This window comes from Phyllostomus discolor, chromosome 9, assembly GCF_004126475.2.
Source record: "Phyllostomus discolor isolate MPI-MPIP mPhyDis1 chromosome 9, mPhyDis1.pri.v3, whole genome shotgun sequence".
NCBI lineage: Eukaryota > Metazoa > Chordata > Mammalia > Chiroptera > Phyllostomidae > Phyllostomus > Phyllostomus discolor.
This window is the reverse complement of record NC_040911.2, coordinates 87,136,948-87,149,924: the sequence shown is the minus strand read 5'-3', so window position 1 is coordinate 87,149,924 and position 12,977 is coordinate 87,136,948. Positions and strand designations below refer to the sequence as shown.

The following is a 12,977-nucleotide window of genomic DNA, read 5'->3' as shown; positions in this document are numbered from 1 at the left end:
GGCACCAAAATCAATGAATAGATGAATCAAAACTGTTTTGAGCAGTGCAAAAACATCTCAATAGGTGTATTGCATCAAAAGGAGAGTGCTTTGAAGATGACTGAAGTTTAAATGTGTAAGAATAAATGTACAATTTTTTATAAATAAATTTCACTTTTTGGGTCCCTCATAGATATAACAATGTCATTGACTATATTCCCTATGCTGTACTTGACATATTCATGATTATTTTGTAACTACCAGTTTCTTAATGTCTTCACCTTTTTCACTCATCCCCTCAACCCTCTTTCCCTCTGGCAACCATTATGCCTGTTCTCTGTATCTTTGTTTCTCTTTTGTTTATTTATTTTGTTCTTTAGATTCTACATATAAATGAAATCATATGGTATTTGTCTTTCTCTGTCTGACTTATTTCACTTATCATAATACTCTCTAAGTCCGTTCATATTGTTGTGAATGGTAAGATTTCATTCTTTTTTATGGCTGAGTAATATTCCTTTGTATATATTTACAATGTTTTTATCCATTTGTCTATTTTGGGGCACTTGGGTTACTTCCATATCTTCGCTATTGTAAGTGATGCTGCAGTGAGCACTACAAGTAATGCTACAGTGAATTAGTGTTTCGAGTTTTTTTGGATATATACCCAGAAGTGGAATTGCTAGGTTGTACAGCAGTTCCATTTTAAAATGGTCAAGGAACCTCCATACTGGTTTCCACAGAGGCTGCACCAGTCTGTGTTCCCGCCAACAGTGCACGAGGGTTCACTTTTCTCCACATCCTCGTCAACACTTAGTTGTTTGTTGATTTGTCGATGATAGCCATTCTGACAGGAACGAGGTACTATCTCATTGTGGTTTTAATTTGCATGGATTCATTTGATTAATTACAGAGCAAAGCTCTTTCCGAAGGTTGAGAGGTAAACAAAGTGTATGGATATATTATAAGTCATACATGTTTATAGAATAACATGATTAGTGACATTGAACATCTTTTGGTACAGATATTGGCCATCTGTATATCTTCTTTGAGGAAGTGTCTCTTTGGGTCCTCTTCTCATTTTTAAATTGGATTGATTGGTTTTTTGGTGTTGAGTTGTATGAATTCTTTCTTAGTTTTGGACATTAACCCCTTTTTGAATGTATCATTGGGGAATATCATTTCCTATTCAGTGGGTTGTCTTTTTGTTTTGTTGATGGTTTCCTTTGCTATGCAAAAACTTTTTAGTTTGATGTAGTCCCATTTATTTTATTTTATTTTTTGTTTCTATTGCCCAAGGGTATATTGTCAGCAAAAATATTGCTAGTAGAAAACTTACTGCCTAAGTTTTCTTCTAGGAGTTTTATGGTTTTAATTCTTACATTTAAGTCTTTAATCCATTTTGAGTTTATAGAATGGCCTTGCTTTTAGATAGAGGTGAAATGCAACTGATGCAAGTAGTAATTCAGCTAGAGTCACTTTTGCGTCTGCGGAGACTGACATGCCACAGACACCTTCTATGTTTGCACATATTATCGAGGTTTGTCAGTGTGAGGGCATCCTGTGTACAGAGATGGCATTATTAAACCCAAGTCATGGTGGTAGGAGGGATGGATTTGGTGAGTGAATGGAAGAAATCAAATAATAACCCAGTTTAAAGACACTGTGATTTGACACCGATTTCAGTGTTTGAACCAGTCTTCCTCCACTTTAGTCTGGATGAAAAGACCCTGGTAAGGGGCCTGCACTGTCCTCAGGAGCTGAAAAGTAAGCTCCTCGATCACTGACAACCTAGAATACTTTGTCAACTTATCTACTGAAAAGGCACATGAGTGCATTTAATGTTAAGCTGAGAAAGGAGAATATATAGTATTTATATAACAGAATGATGACAATGGAAAAAATGAAACCAAAACATTACAATACGGTTGGTTATATAAATAACACTCTCTTCCTTTGTGTGTTTTGTGTATTTTATGTGTCTAGACCATGTTTTAGTAGCTTGTAGTTCTTTGTTTTTTCTCATTGTGTTGTCTCACAGCTTGGAAGCATCTAAAGTAAAGCAGAATCATCGGACAGGGTCACAAAATGGGTTAATTTGTTTTCTTTTATTACAGACCAGAGCTCTCCCTATAGATTGAGAGGTAAAAAATATTTATGGAGGTATTATAAAAGTCATAAATAGAATAAAAGTCAAACAGTAAAAAAGCATTTAATGTAAAAAATAAGTGTCTTTTCCCTAGTCCAACTTCCCAGAAGTAATAACTGTTAACAATTGATGAGTATCTCTCTAGTTGTTTTCTGTACATATACAGATGTATAACTGTATATTCTTTTCACATAACATAAGTGGGCTTATATACATACTGTTTTGCATCTTGGCTTTATTTACTTAATATATACTAGGTATGTTTTTACTTTACAATTGTTTTCAAAACTCAAAATATAACTATAGTTTATTGATTATGCTGCTACAGTTGTACCAATTTTTCTCCCTTTCCCCTCTCCTTCCAGCACCCCCCACTCCCTCAGGCAAGCCCCACACCGTTGTTCATGTCTATAGGTCATGCGTATAGGTTCTTTGGCTACTCTATTTCCTTTACTGTACTTTATATCTCCATGGCTATTCTGTAACTACCAGTTTGTACCTCTTAATCCCCTCACCTCTTCACCCACTCCTATTTGGAAACCATCAAAGTGCTCTCTGTATCCATGATTGTGTCTCTGTTGTTTGCTTAGTTTGTTTTTTAGATTCATTTATTCATAGATATGTATTTATTGCCATTTTATTGCTCATAGTTTTGATCTTTTTCTTAAATAAGTCCTTCTAACATTTCATATAATAATGGTTTCATGATGACAAACTCCTTTAGTTTTTTTCTTGTCTGGGAAGCTCTTTATTTGCCCTTCGACTCTAAAGACTATCTTTGCTGGGTAGAGTGATCTTGGCTGTAGGTCCCTGCTTTTCATGACTTTGAATATTTCTTGCCAGTCCCTTCTAGCCTGCAAAGTTTCTTGTGAGAAATCCGCTGTCAGTCTTATAGGAATTCCCCTAAAGGTAGTTCCTTTTCTCTTGCTGCTTTTAAGATTCTCTCTTTATCTTTAACCTTTGACGTTTTAATTATGATGTGTCTTGGAGTGGGCCTTTTTGCAACCATCTTGTTTGGGATTCTCGGTGGCTTCCTGGACTTGCATGTCTATTTCCTTCACTGAATTAGGGAAGTTTTCTTTCATTATTTTTTCAAATAAATTTCTAATTTCCTCTTATTTCTTTTCTTCTGGCACCCCATTCATGCAAATGTTGGAATGCTTGAGGTTGTCCCAGAGGCTGCTTATACTAACCTCTTTTTTTGGATTCTTTTTTTTTTGTTGTTCTGATTGGTTGGTTTTTGCTTCCTTATGTTCCAAATCATTGATATTTGATTCTCAGCTTCATTCACTCTACTGTTGGTTCCCTGTAAATTGTTCTTTATTTCAATTAGTGTATCCTTTATTTCTGACTGGATCTTTTCTATGCTGTTGAGGTCCTAAGTTCCTTGAGCATCCTTATAACCGGTGTTTTGAATGCTTCATCTGATAGATTGCTTATATCTATTTTGTTTAGTTCTTTTTTTAGAGTTTTGATTTGTTCTTTTATTTGGACCATATTTCTTTGTCTCCTCATTTTGGCAGCCTCCCTGTGTTTGTTTCTGTGTATTAGGTAGAGCTGCTATGACTCTTTGTCTTGGTAAAGTAGCCTAATGTAGTAGATGTCCTGTAGGGTCCAGTGGCACAGCCTCCCTATTACTGAAGTTGAATACTTGAGGTGTACCCTTTGTGTGGGCTAAGTACACCCTCTTCTTATAGTTGAGCCTTGATTGCTGGTAGGTCAATGAGAGGGATTTTACCCAGGCTGCAAGGTCTGGCTGTGACCACTGACCACCAACCTCTGCTCTCTGTGGAGGATCAGCAATGTGGGGGCAGGGTGGTGGTGCTTCAGTGTGGTCTGTAGCTGTCCACTGGGTGGGGGCACAGGTACTCTGGGGTTTCCTGGGTGGTGCAGGGCACGGTCAGCCCCCAGCTGTGTTCTGCCCATGGACACTGTGCCTGAGCTATAAAGTGATCTGAGATGGCTGCTACTTGTGCTGGGCTTGGAGATTCCCAGGCAAAGCCAAGCTGTGAATCTAGGCTGGCTGCCACTAGTGCTGGGCAGGGGCCACTTAGCAAGAGGTATGGGGGCTGGGGGCTCACTGAGGCCAGCTGTTGCTTGGTTGAAAGGATTTAGGAAGTTGTGAAGCATGAGCCAAGGCCAGTCATTTATATGGGGAAGCAGCTTGGGTGGGCCCATAAGTTGGGTAGGACTGAGTCTTCAGGGCAGGGCAAACAATGTTAGCCAGGTTGATGGAGTCTCAGATATAGTAGCAGCCTGCTGGTTCTGTGGCTCTGTAGGGGAGTGTTCAGAAAAGGGGCAGTGGTCTCTGCCTTTCTTCTGGGAAAAAGCTGTCTTCCAGCTCTTGCCTTGATTCCAGACACTTCAGTTTCTTTCTGTATGCCACTGGTGCCTTTCAAGCTGCTACCCCAGTGCTGGAGCTCAGAGGAAGTGAGTCTGAGTAAACCTGTGTGTGGGTTCTCTAAGAGAAACTGCTTGGGGCTCCAGAAATTTCTTCCACTGACTCAATCCCTGCTGGTTTTTGCAGCCAGAAGTTAATGGAGACTTATCTTCCTGGCGCTGGGATCCTGGGCTGGAGGGCCTGGTGTTGGGCTGGGACTCCTCACCCCAGAGATATCCCTTCTGGATTTTTATCTTCCACACGTGGGTGAGGGACCAGCCTGTCTCCCTCCCTCCTACCAGTCTGGATGGATGTGGTTTCTTTAATTCCGTAGTTGTAGGACTTCCATTCAGCTCGATTTCTGATGGTTCTGAGTGATGGTTGTTCTGTATTTTAGTTGTAGTTTTGATGTGGTTGTGCAAAGAGGTGAGTCATGTTTACCTATGCCGCCATCTTGGCTGGAACTGCCAAGTGTTTTAACTAAGACTAAAATCCCTGTAATCATCAGTCTTTATCCTGGCCAATTATTTCCTTTCAAGAAGTAATCGCTGTTTTACTTTGGTATGTATCTTTTAAAACATTTTCCTATGTTTTCTGTAGAAAATTTGTAGTATTCATTTTGTGTGTATATATTTTATTATATATATCATCTTCTATGTACTTACATGCAGCTTTCTCTTTTTCACTCAATAATATGTCCAGATTTTTCCATGCTGCATGGGAGTTAAGTGGGCAGTCTTCACCCACGCTTTAATTACTGTAATTATTTTTACATACTCCTATGTTACTACCTAGTGGTTTCCTGTGCTTACTGTGTGCATAAAATTGTAGTCTTTGAGACGAACTTATGGACATGATGGTTGCCTACTGAGAGTCTGGGTTCAGGGTATTTTCAAATTCTCATGTCATCAGAGGATCTGCTTGTACAGGAAGCACAGCGGACATGGGTTCACGTATAGAACACTCCATTGGCATTTATGTGTCTTTCTTTGGGAAAACAGACCATTGCCATTTCTGTTCATTCTAAGATGATGATCTATCAGAGTTTTAGCTGTTGCCATTATCATCATCACCTATCTTGGAGTCAGTATTCATCTATCTTTGTAATTGTGCTCTTTGGTTCCTTTTTCATTTTTTTCACTATCACGCTTTCTGCTGTCTTAGCTGCCCAGAATGGGATCAGCAGTCTTTAAGATATTCATCCAGCAGAGTGTTCCACATGCTCTCAAATACTTACTACCCATCTCTGTACATAGGGTAGTGTGGGCAGTCTCAAAGTATCCCCCTTTAAGGATTTTATTTATTTATTTTTAGAGGGAGGGGAAGGGAGGAAGAAAGAGAGGGAGAGAAACATCGATGTTTGAGGAAAACATTGATCGGTTGCCTCTTGTATGCGCCCTGAGTAGGGACCAAACCCACAACCCAGGCATGTGCTCTAGCCAGGAATCAAACAGGTAACCTTCTGCTTTGCAGGATGACACCCAGCCCACTAAGCCAAACCAGCCAGGGTTCATAGCATCCCATTTAATGATGATCAGTGATACCTTCTGGCCAGCTGAAGCCTCGGCTGACTGCCATGCAGTTACACGGTGGCTCTTCTATTATTTAGCTTTGTTTTTCTTATCACTGTTGACTAAACTCTGCTGGAAGTTGGACCACTAGAGACACGTGAGCCACAGTTTGCCCCAAACCCGAATAGCTTAATGAGCCATAGATTATTGACTTCTGGACCATAGGAATCTTTTAGTGGCCTCACCTCCATGAATTTCCTTTTGGACCTCCATCTATATCTCCATCACAATGTTCAACACTTTGAGCCTTCTGGTGTATTACTTTATGGTGTTTGTTCCTTCTGCTTGACTGTGTGCTTTATAAAGTTGTGTTATCCACAGTTTTTTTTGCTTACACAGTTAACATTGGATGAATAAATTGAACTTCAGCCTCTGAAATTGTTTTAAAGTCCACTTATTTATCAGATAAATCATACTTTATTTATTAGTCTCTGGTCCAGGTGTATACCCATGTAGTCCTCCTGTAAGAATTAGTCTTCCCTCCTTTTTTCTCTTCCATTTTATTCAACCATTCTTTTCCTATCTGAATTATTCTAGATATAATGCCTATAGAAAAGTGTGTTAGATCAGTGTTTCTCAAACTTTAACATGTCTAATATTCACCTGGGATCTTGTTAAAATATAAATTCTGATTCAGTAGATTTGAGATAGGGCTAGAGAGTCCACATTTCTAAAAAGCTTGTTGATGCCAGTACCACTGGTAGAGTAAGGAAGGGGCAACTGCACTTTGACTAGCAAGGTATTCTTGTTATTGTTGTTGTTGTTGTTGTTATTCCTCACCCAAAGTTATGTTTCATTGATGAGAGAGACAGAGAGAGAGAGAAACATCATTGTGAGAAAGAAACAAACATCTATCAGTTGCCTTCTCAGATGAGCCCTGACTTGGAGACCTAACCTGCAACCCAAGTGCTCTGACAGGGACTTGAACCCACAACATTTTTGTATACAGGACAATGCTCCAACCAGCTGAGCCATCCAGCCAGGGTGAATAGCAAGGTTTTGGTGTGCATAATACTCCCTAAAGACAGACTCTTAAATTTGCCTGCATGAGGGCAAATGCCATGCTCTAGTTTAGTTACAAAGACTATAAATAAAAGATGGTGACTTAAAAATAATAGAGATTTGGAAGAACTGGGGAATCATTGTTACTGCTTTTCTATCATAGTTGACTTGATTCTCCCTTTCCAATCTCATGGTATAAGCAGCCACCTTTAAACAGGCAAGAAAATAATATATTAACCACTTCTAAGTTGTGAGTGTGGTTGTGTGTATATGTGGAGGGGATACCAGACATCTGTGTGTGTAAAACCTAAAGAAACAGGACAGGTAGGGACACGTGGCTGGAGAAAGTAGCAGGCACTAGGGAGCCTGTCTGGCCTGGTTCTGACTGGAGCTGGGAAGTCTTTCCTCCTTTGTGCTTCAGTTTTTCATTAAAAAAAACAAACAAACAAACAACAAAAAACATGATAGTGGGCTACATGATTTTCAGGTTTCTTTTCAGGCTTTGAAAACCCATGATTTAAAGGCAGTAATTTGCAGATCTATCTGTGTTATTTGGCATCCCTGGTGTACATTTTTAAGAAAAATCCATATGAAAAGTAGAATTTATAAGACTGATCACTGTAGTAGTGATTTTTCTTGTCCCAAAGAATTCTTAGAGGCTATTACTTTACCTGAGTGGATTGGTGTGGGAAAGATTGAGAATTAACAGAGCCACTTGCAAATTAGTCATAAGTCAGAAATTTGAATCAGGGACTCCTTAGAAATTAGAATTCCAGTCTGATTTGGTGGGAAAATTTTTATTTTATAAAGATTTGCTTTTTATCTGCTTTTTAGTAGCCCAGCTATTGTGCAAAATGAGGCAGACTCATACATATATCTTCAGTGGAGCTGGTATAAAAAGCGAGTGTTAAATTTGAGGTTACAAAAATCACATCAGTAATTTAGAGTGTTCTGACATTTTAAAAAAAACATTATTTGGGATTTAAACATATAAATTAGCTGTGGAAATAAAGTTCATTATATCACCTCATCTGGTCTTGTTTTATTTCATTAACTGGTTCTTAAAAACCTTTGTGAGCTGCATTGCAGCTGAAGAGGTTGGAGACCATTTTTCCTTGGGTCCTTGCCTCACTCCTGAGTGTTGGTAAGAGCGGAGAACTAAGACCTGACACAGCTGTAAAAACAGACAGCGCCTTTGGCCTCAGCTTTCTCCTGGTGCAGGCAGATTTCAGATGTAAATTTCACTTTCTGCCTCTCCTACTAATGAAGTAAGTTTCTTTTGCTGGGTTTGCAGCCAGGTGTGTCCAGTCTTGTGGCTAACAGGGCGCTTTACTTAATTTTTCCATTTGTGACATTTCAACCAAACTTAAAAAACAAACATAAAAATTAGCTCAAGGCAGTGGCTCAAAGTGTTAATGGTAACCTTAGGCTGGCCAAACGACTTCCTCTCAGTTCTGTCCTGCCAGACATCTCCACCTTGTGGCTTACAATGAGCAGGTTTAAAAGCTTTCCAAGCCCTGGAGACTAGGTGGGAAGAGGTGGGGTGGGTTGTAGTTGAGAAAATACAAGTTTATCTTTATCAGGGGTCCCTGGTGTGCCAGTTGCCTCAGTGGGACTCCAGGTGATTTTTTGCTAGCACCATTCCAGAATAATGATGAACTGCCTGTCACTTCAGGGTCTCCTGCTTTCTCTGGAGCAGAGCTGTTGGATGGGATGGTGCAGAGGGCCCTGGAAGAGGTGGAGGAGCTTAGGGCTGAACTGGACTCCTTTGTAAAGTTCTGCTTTGCTTTTCAGTACCAGCATTTTCTTTGCAAGGTTCTTTGGGATCATACTCCAGACTATTTTTCCAAACTCATTTCCCTTAGCTCTTCTTGAACCTTAAATATGTAAAACCTTCTAGCACATGTGCCTAGAACATAATAAGCACTCACTGAACATCACATCCCATCCTTGCTTCACATTCTTTGCTCCAGCCAAGCTGAATGCCTTGCTCTTCCTGTCTTGTGTCTTTCCTCATGTGGTACATAAACCTAGATTACCCTAACTCTCCACATCCCTTCACCCCAAACTGGAAGCCAGTCCCAGTCTCCTGGAGCTGGAAGTGCCATAGTAATTTATATGTATTCTTCTGGTCTTCACTGTTTCTGTTTGTATCATTGTCATTCATGTATGTTGACTGCCTTCCAGGTGTATTGGGAGGCAGGGGTGGGGAGGAATGGGATCACATACATCCGTCTTTGTATTTTCCAAAGCGGCTGTCATTGCCCCTTGGCTGAATGCATGTCCAGTGACTATCCCATGAAAGAAGACAGGTTTGGAAGCCTATTATAAGTACTGGAAAAAGTGGGATGGGGAGGTATCCTTTTTTATTGGAGGATATTTGTTTGCTCTTAGTCTTAAATATTGGAAGAAAAAAAAGAAATGAAATATTGTTTTCTCTACCCTCATTTTCTCAGTTTCTTTTTCCATGCTTTTCCATCTTCTAATGGAATTATTTGATTTAAAAAAAAAACAATTTATACATAAGGTATTTTATGTTTCTAAACTAACAAAGGCTTTACATCTATAAAGGGTGGTAAAAATAAGAATTACAAGTACTTCAGTTTCGGGGGGGAGTTTCCTTGTAGGCTTCTGTAATTCTACTCATGTCTCCCTCCTCCCACAAAAATCTTCAACCTAACTCCTCTGTTTTACCATGAAATAAAAAAATTTGCTATTCTTTGCATCTCTAGGTCAGAATTAAAACTCACTGCCAAAGGTATTGTTTTAAAAGATGAGAACCACTTTAAGGTTTAAATTCCATGCAGCATAGCTTTTGTGGTTAATGGTATAAATGGTGGAGAGTAAATACAGAGCAATCCCTTGGGCTTGAGCCCTTTAAATAAGAATGTACGTTTGTTCTCAGATATGAATCCTTCTTTCGAAAGTTTTAAAAATGTCCTAAACTGTTGGAGTGGATACTTGTTTATTAGGGGAGAGAAGGCTAAATTCTTAGAAGGCAGAGCAGTTCCATTTTGGGGGTTAGCTAATGAATTTCAGCAGCGTCCGACTGAAGATGTACTTCTAGTAGATGTATGCCTTTTCCTACACAAGTTTCATACCTTCGGGCTTTAAGACGTAGCAAGAGTATACTGGTGAGCGGTATGTACTTTGGTGGTTTTCCAACTGATTGGATGCCTGGGTGCTTGCAGCCAGCATGCCAGTCTGATGATGGCTCATGTGCCTCTCCTCCAGACTGCTGTACTGGATTCACTATTTCAGGAGTATCCCCGAAAGAGAATTTATGAACCTTTCTGTGTTTGAACTTAAATGAAGCATGAATCTCCAGTGGTGTGCACATGATCATTTGATCATTTGTCTCTCTCGTGGCCATTTTAACCTTCAGTTATAGATCAAGGCTCCTGAGGTCTAATGCACATTTGTGTTCCTACGGTACCAAAAATGGAGTTTTGTACATCATAGGCATTCAGTAAATGCTTCTTGACCGGATGAGTCAGTAAGTGAGTCAGTTTGACCCCCTTTTGTTATCTTCAGCTTACCTCATGGAATTACGAGAAAGACAGTGACCTAATTCCATTTTTTGAGGCCCTGGCTGCCTCAGTGCGCTGACGCTGGCCTGCCTTTCTGTAATACTCCTGGTTAAGTACTCCCGAAGCTAAGTACTCCCAGTTCAGCTCATCCCCTCTCCGACCCATCACATCTCTTGCCTCCAGTCTCTCTGGGTGCCCTGTTCCATTTGATTGTCTTTCGTTCCATAGTTATAATACTGCTTAGAGCTGTGTGCATCAGGCACAGCCAAAGCCACTTCCCCCGCCTCCTTTTTAGAGGTCACTAATGCTTCTAAATAAGTCCCACTCAGCAGGCAAGGGAAGGATAGCTCCATGAACTCTTCTTCCTGTGTCCTGCCTTACTTCTGATGTCATCACCATCAATTCAGTCTCCCAAGCTAGAGTTCTTAGAATCATCCTCAACTCCTGCCTCATCTGCATGTAGCTGACCTGTCTGAGTTCCTCCCAAGGTATCTTTGGATTTGATCCCTTCCTCTGCTCCATTGTTTCATGTCAATCTTCCCACGCACTCTCTCATTTTATTTATTTATCTTTAGAGAGAGAGGGAGGAAGAGAGGGAGAGAAACATCAATGTGTTGTCACCTCTTGAGTGTCCCTTACTGGTGACCTGGCCTGCAACCCAGGCATGTGCCCTGACTGGGAATCAAACCAGTGACCCTTTAGTTCCCAGGCCAGCACTCAATCCACTGAGCCACACCAGCTGGGGCTCACTACCTCTCTCTTTTGTTACTCATGGCCTGTTAACTAGTTCCTAGACTTTCCCCACTCTATTAAGCCCTCTCATCATGTAACAACAACAGGTTTTCTTTCTAAATCCCACATCTGAATATATCCCTTCTCTGTCTAGAAATCTGTGAGGGCTCTTATCATGTACAGGGCAAAATTCAAACTTCTTAGAAATGGCATATGGGAGAATCCTCACAGTTATGTAGGAGAATGTGCTTGTTCTTAGAAGATACATACTGAAGTATTTTGGGGTGAAAGCTTTTCTTTGCAACTCTCTTTAAATGATTTAGCAAAAGAAAAAAGGATGTGTGTATAGACATGTGTGACATTGGCCCTTGAACCGTGCGCAGTCAGAGATCCACATACAGCTTTTGACTCCCCCCAAATTTAACTGCTGTTGACAGGAAGCCTTACTGATAATAGAAACTGTTGATTAGCACCTATTTTGTATGTTATATGTATTATACACTGAGTTCTTAAAATAAAGTAAGCTAGAGAAAAGAAAATGTTATTAAGAAAATCATACAGAAGAGAAAATACATTTACAGTGTTTGCTGGAAAATATATGCGTGTAAGGGTCAGCTGTAGAGAGATATAAAGCAAATGTCACAGAATATAAACTGTGAATCTAAAGACTATATAAGATTTTTATATTATATTTTACATCTTTTTAAAAAATTATCGTGTTTTCTTTTTTTTTTTAAGATTTTATTTATTTATTTTTAGAGTGGGAGGGGAGGGAGAAAGAGAGAGAGAGAAACATCAATGTGCGATTGCTGGGGGCTGTGGCCTGCAACCCAGGCATGTGCCCTGACTGGGAATTGAACCTGCGATGCTTTGGTTCTCAGCCCACACTCAATCCACTGAGCTACGCCAGCCAGGGCTATTTTACATCTTTTTAAAAAAATGTTTGAAATTCTTAAAATGGAAAACTGGGGTGGGGCGGGGGAGGGTGAAGAATCCTCATATTCTGGCCCCAGCCTGCCTTTCAACTCTAATTTCAAACAAACTCCGCCCACACACAACTTTTTCACGAGCAGGTACGTGCACACGTACATTCAAACATGTGTTCACTCATGCCACCTTTTCACCCGTGCCACAGGCTGCCATGCTCTTTTATGTGTCCGGGCTTTTGTTTATTCTCTTCCCTCTGTCTGAAGTGTCTTAACTTCTGCCTCCTCTGCTCATGACCCTGTAGGACACAGCTGGCTCGCACCTCCTCCAAGAAGCTGCTCCCAACACCCCCAGTAATGTTAGTATATTTGGCCACGCCCTTCTCTGTATTTCCGCAGTACTTTGCACACACTTCTGGGATAAGACACACTGTAATTGTGGGTTTGTGTAGGTCAGGGCCATTAGATGGGATAAGGATCTTAGGGTCCCTGGTGTCTTAACAGAGTGCCTAACATAGTACCCACTTGTTGGGGGAACATAGGTTCTTGTTTCTGTTATTAGTGTCTGGTCAGTAGTATCTCCAAAATCCTGACTTAATGAATGATCTTCTTATATCACATCCAGATTCAATTTTGCTGATCATCCCCCCAGTCCCCCAAAAAAGAAAGTTCATTTTTTTCTCCCTGCCCTGTCTCATGGGTTTCCTG

At 40.3% G+C, this 12,977-nt stretch overlaps 1 protein-coding gene across 2 annotated transcripts in view; it reads left to right on the top strand.

Moving 5' to 3' along the window:
* LOC114506643 (ubiquinol-cytochrome-c reductase complex assembly factor 1) overlaps positions 1–12,977 on the top strand; it is a 99,570-nt gene that overhangs the window by 51,675 nt on the left and 34,918 nt on the right. The window lies entirely within an intron of this gene.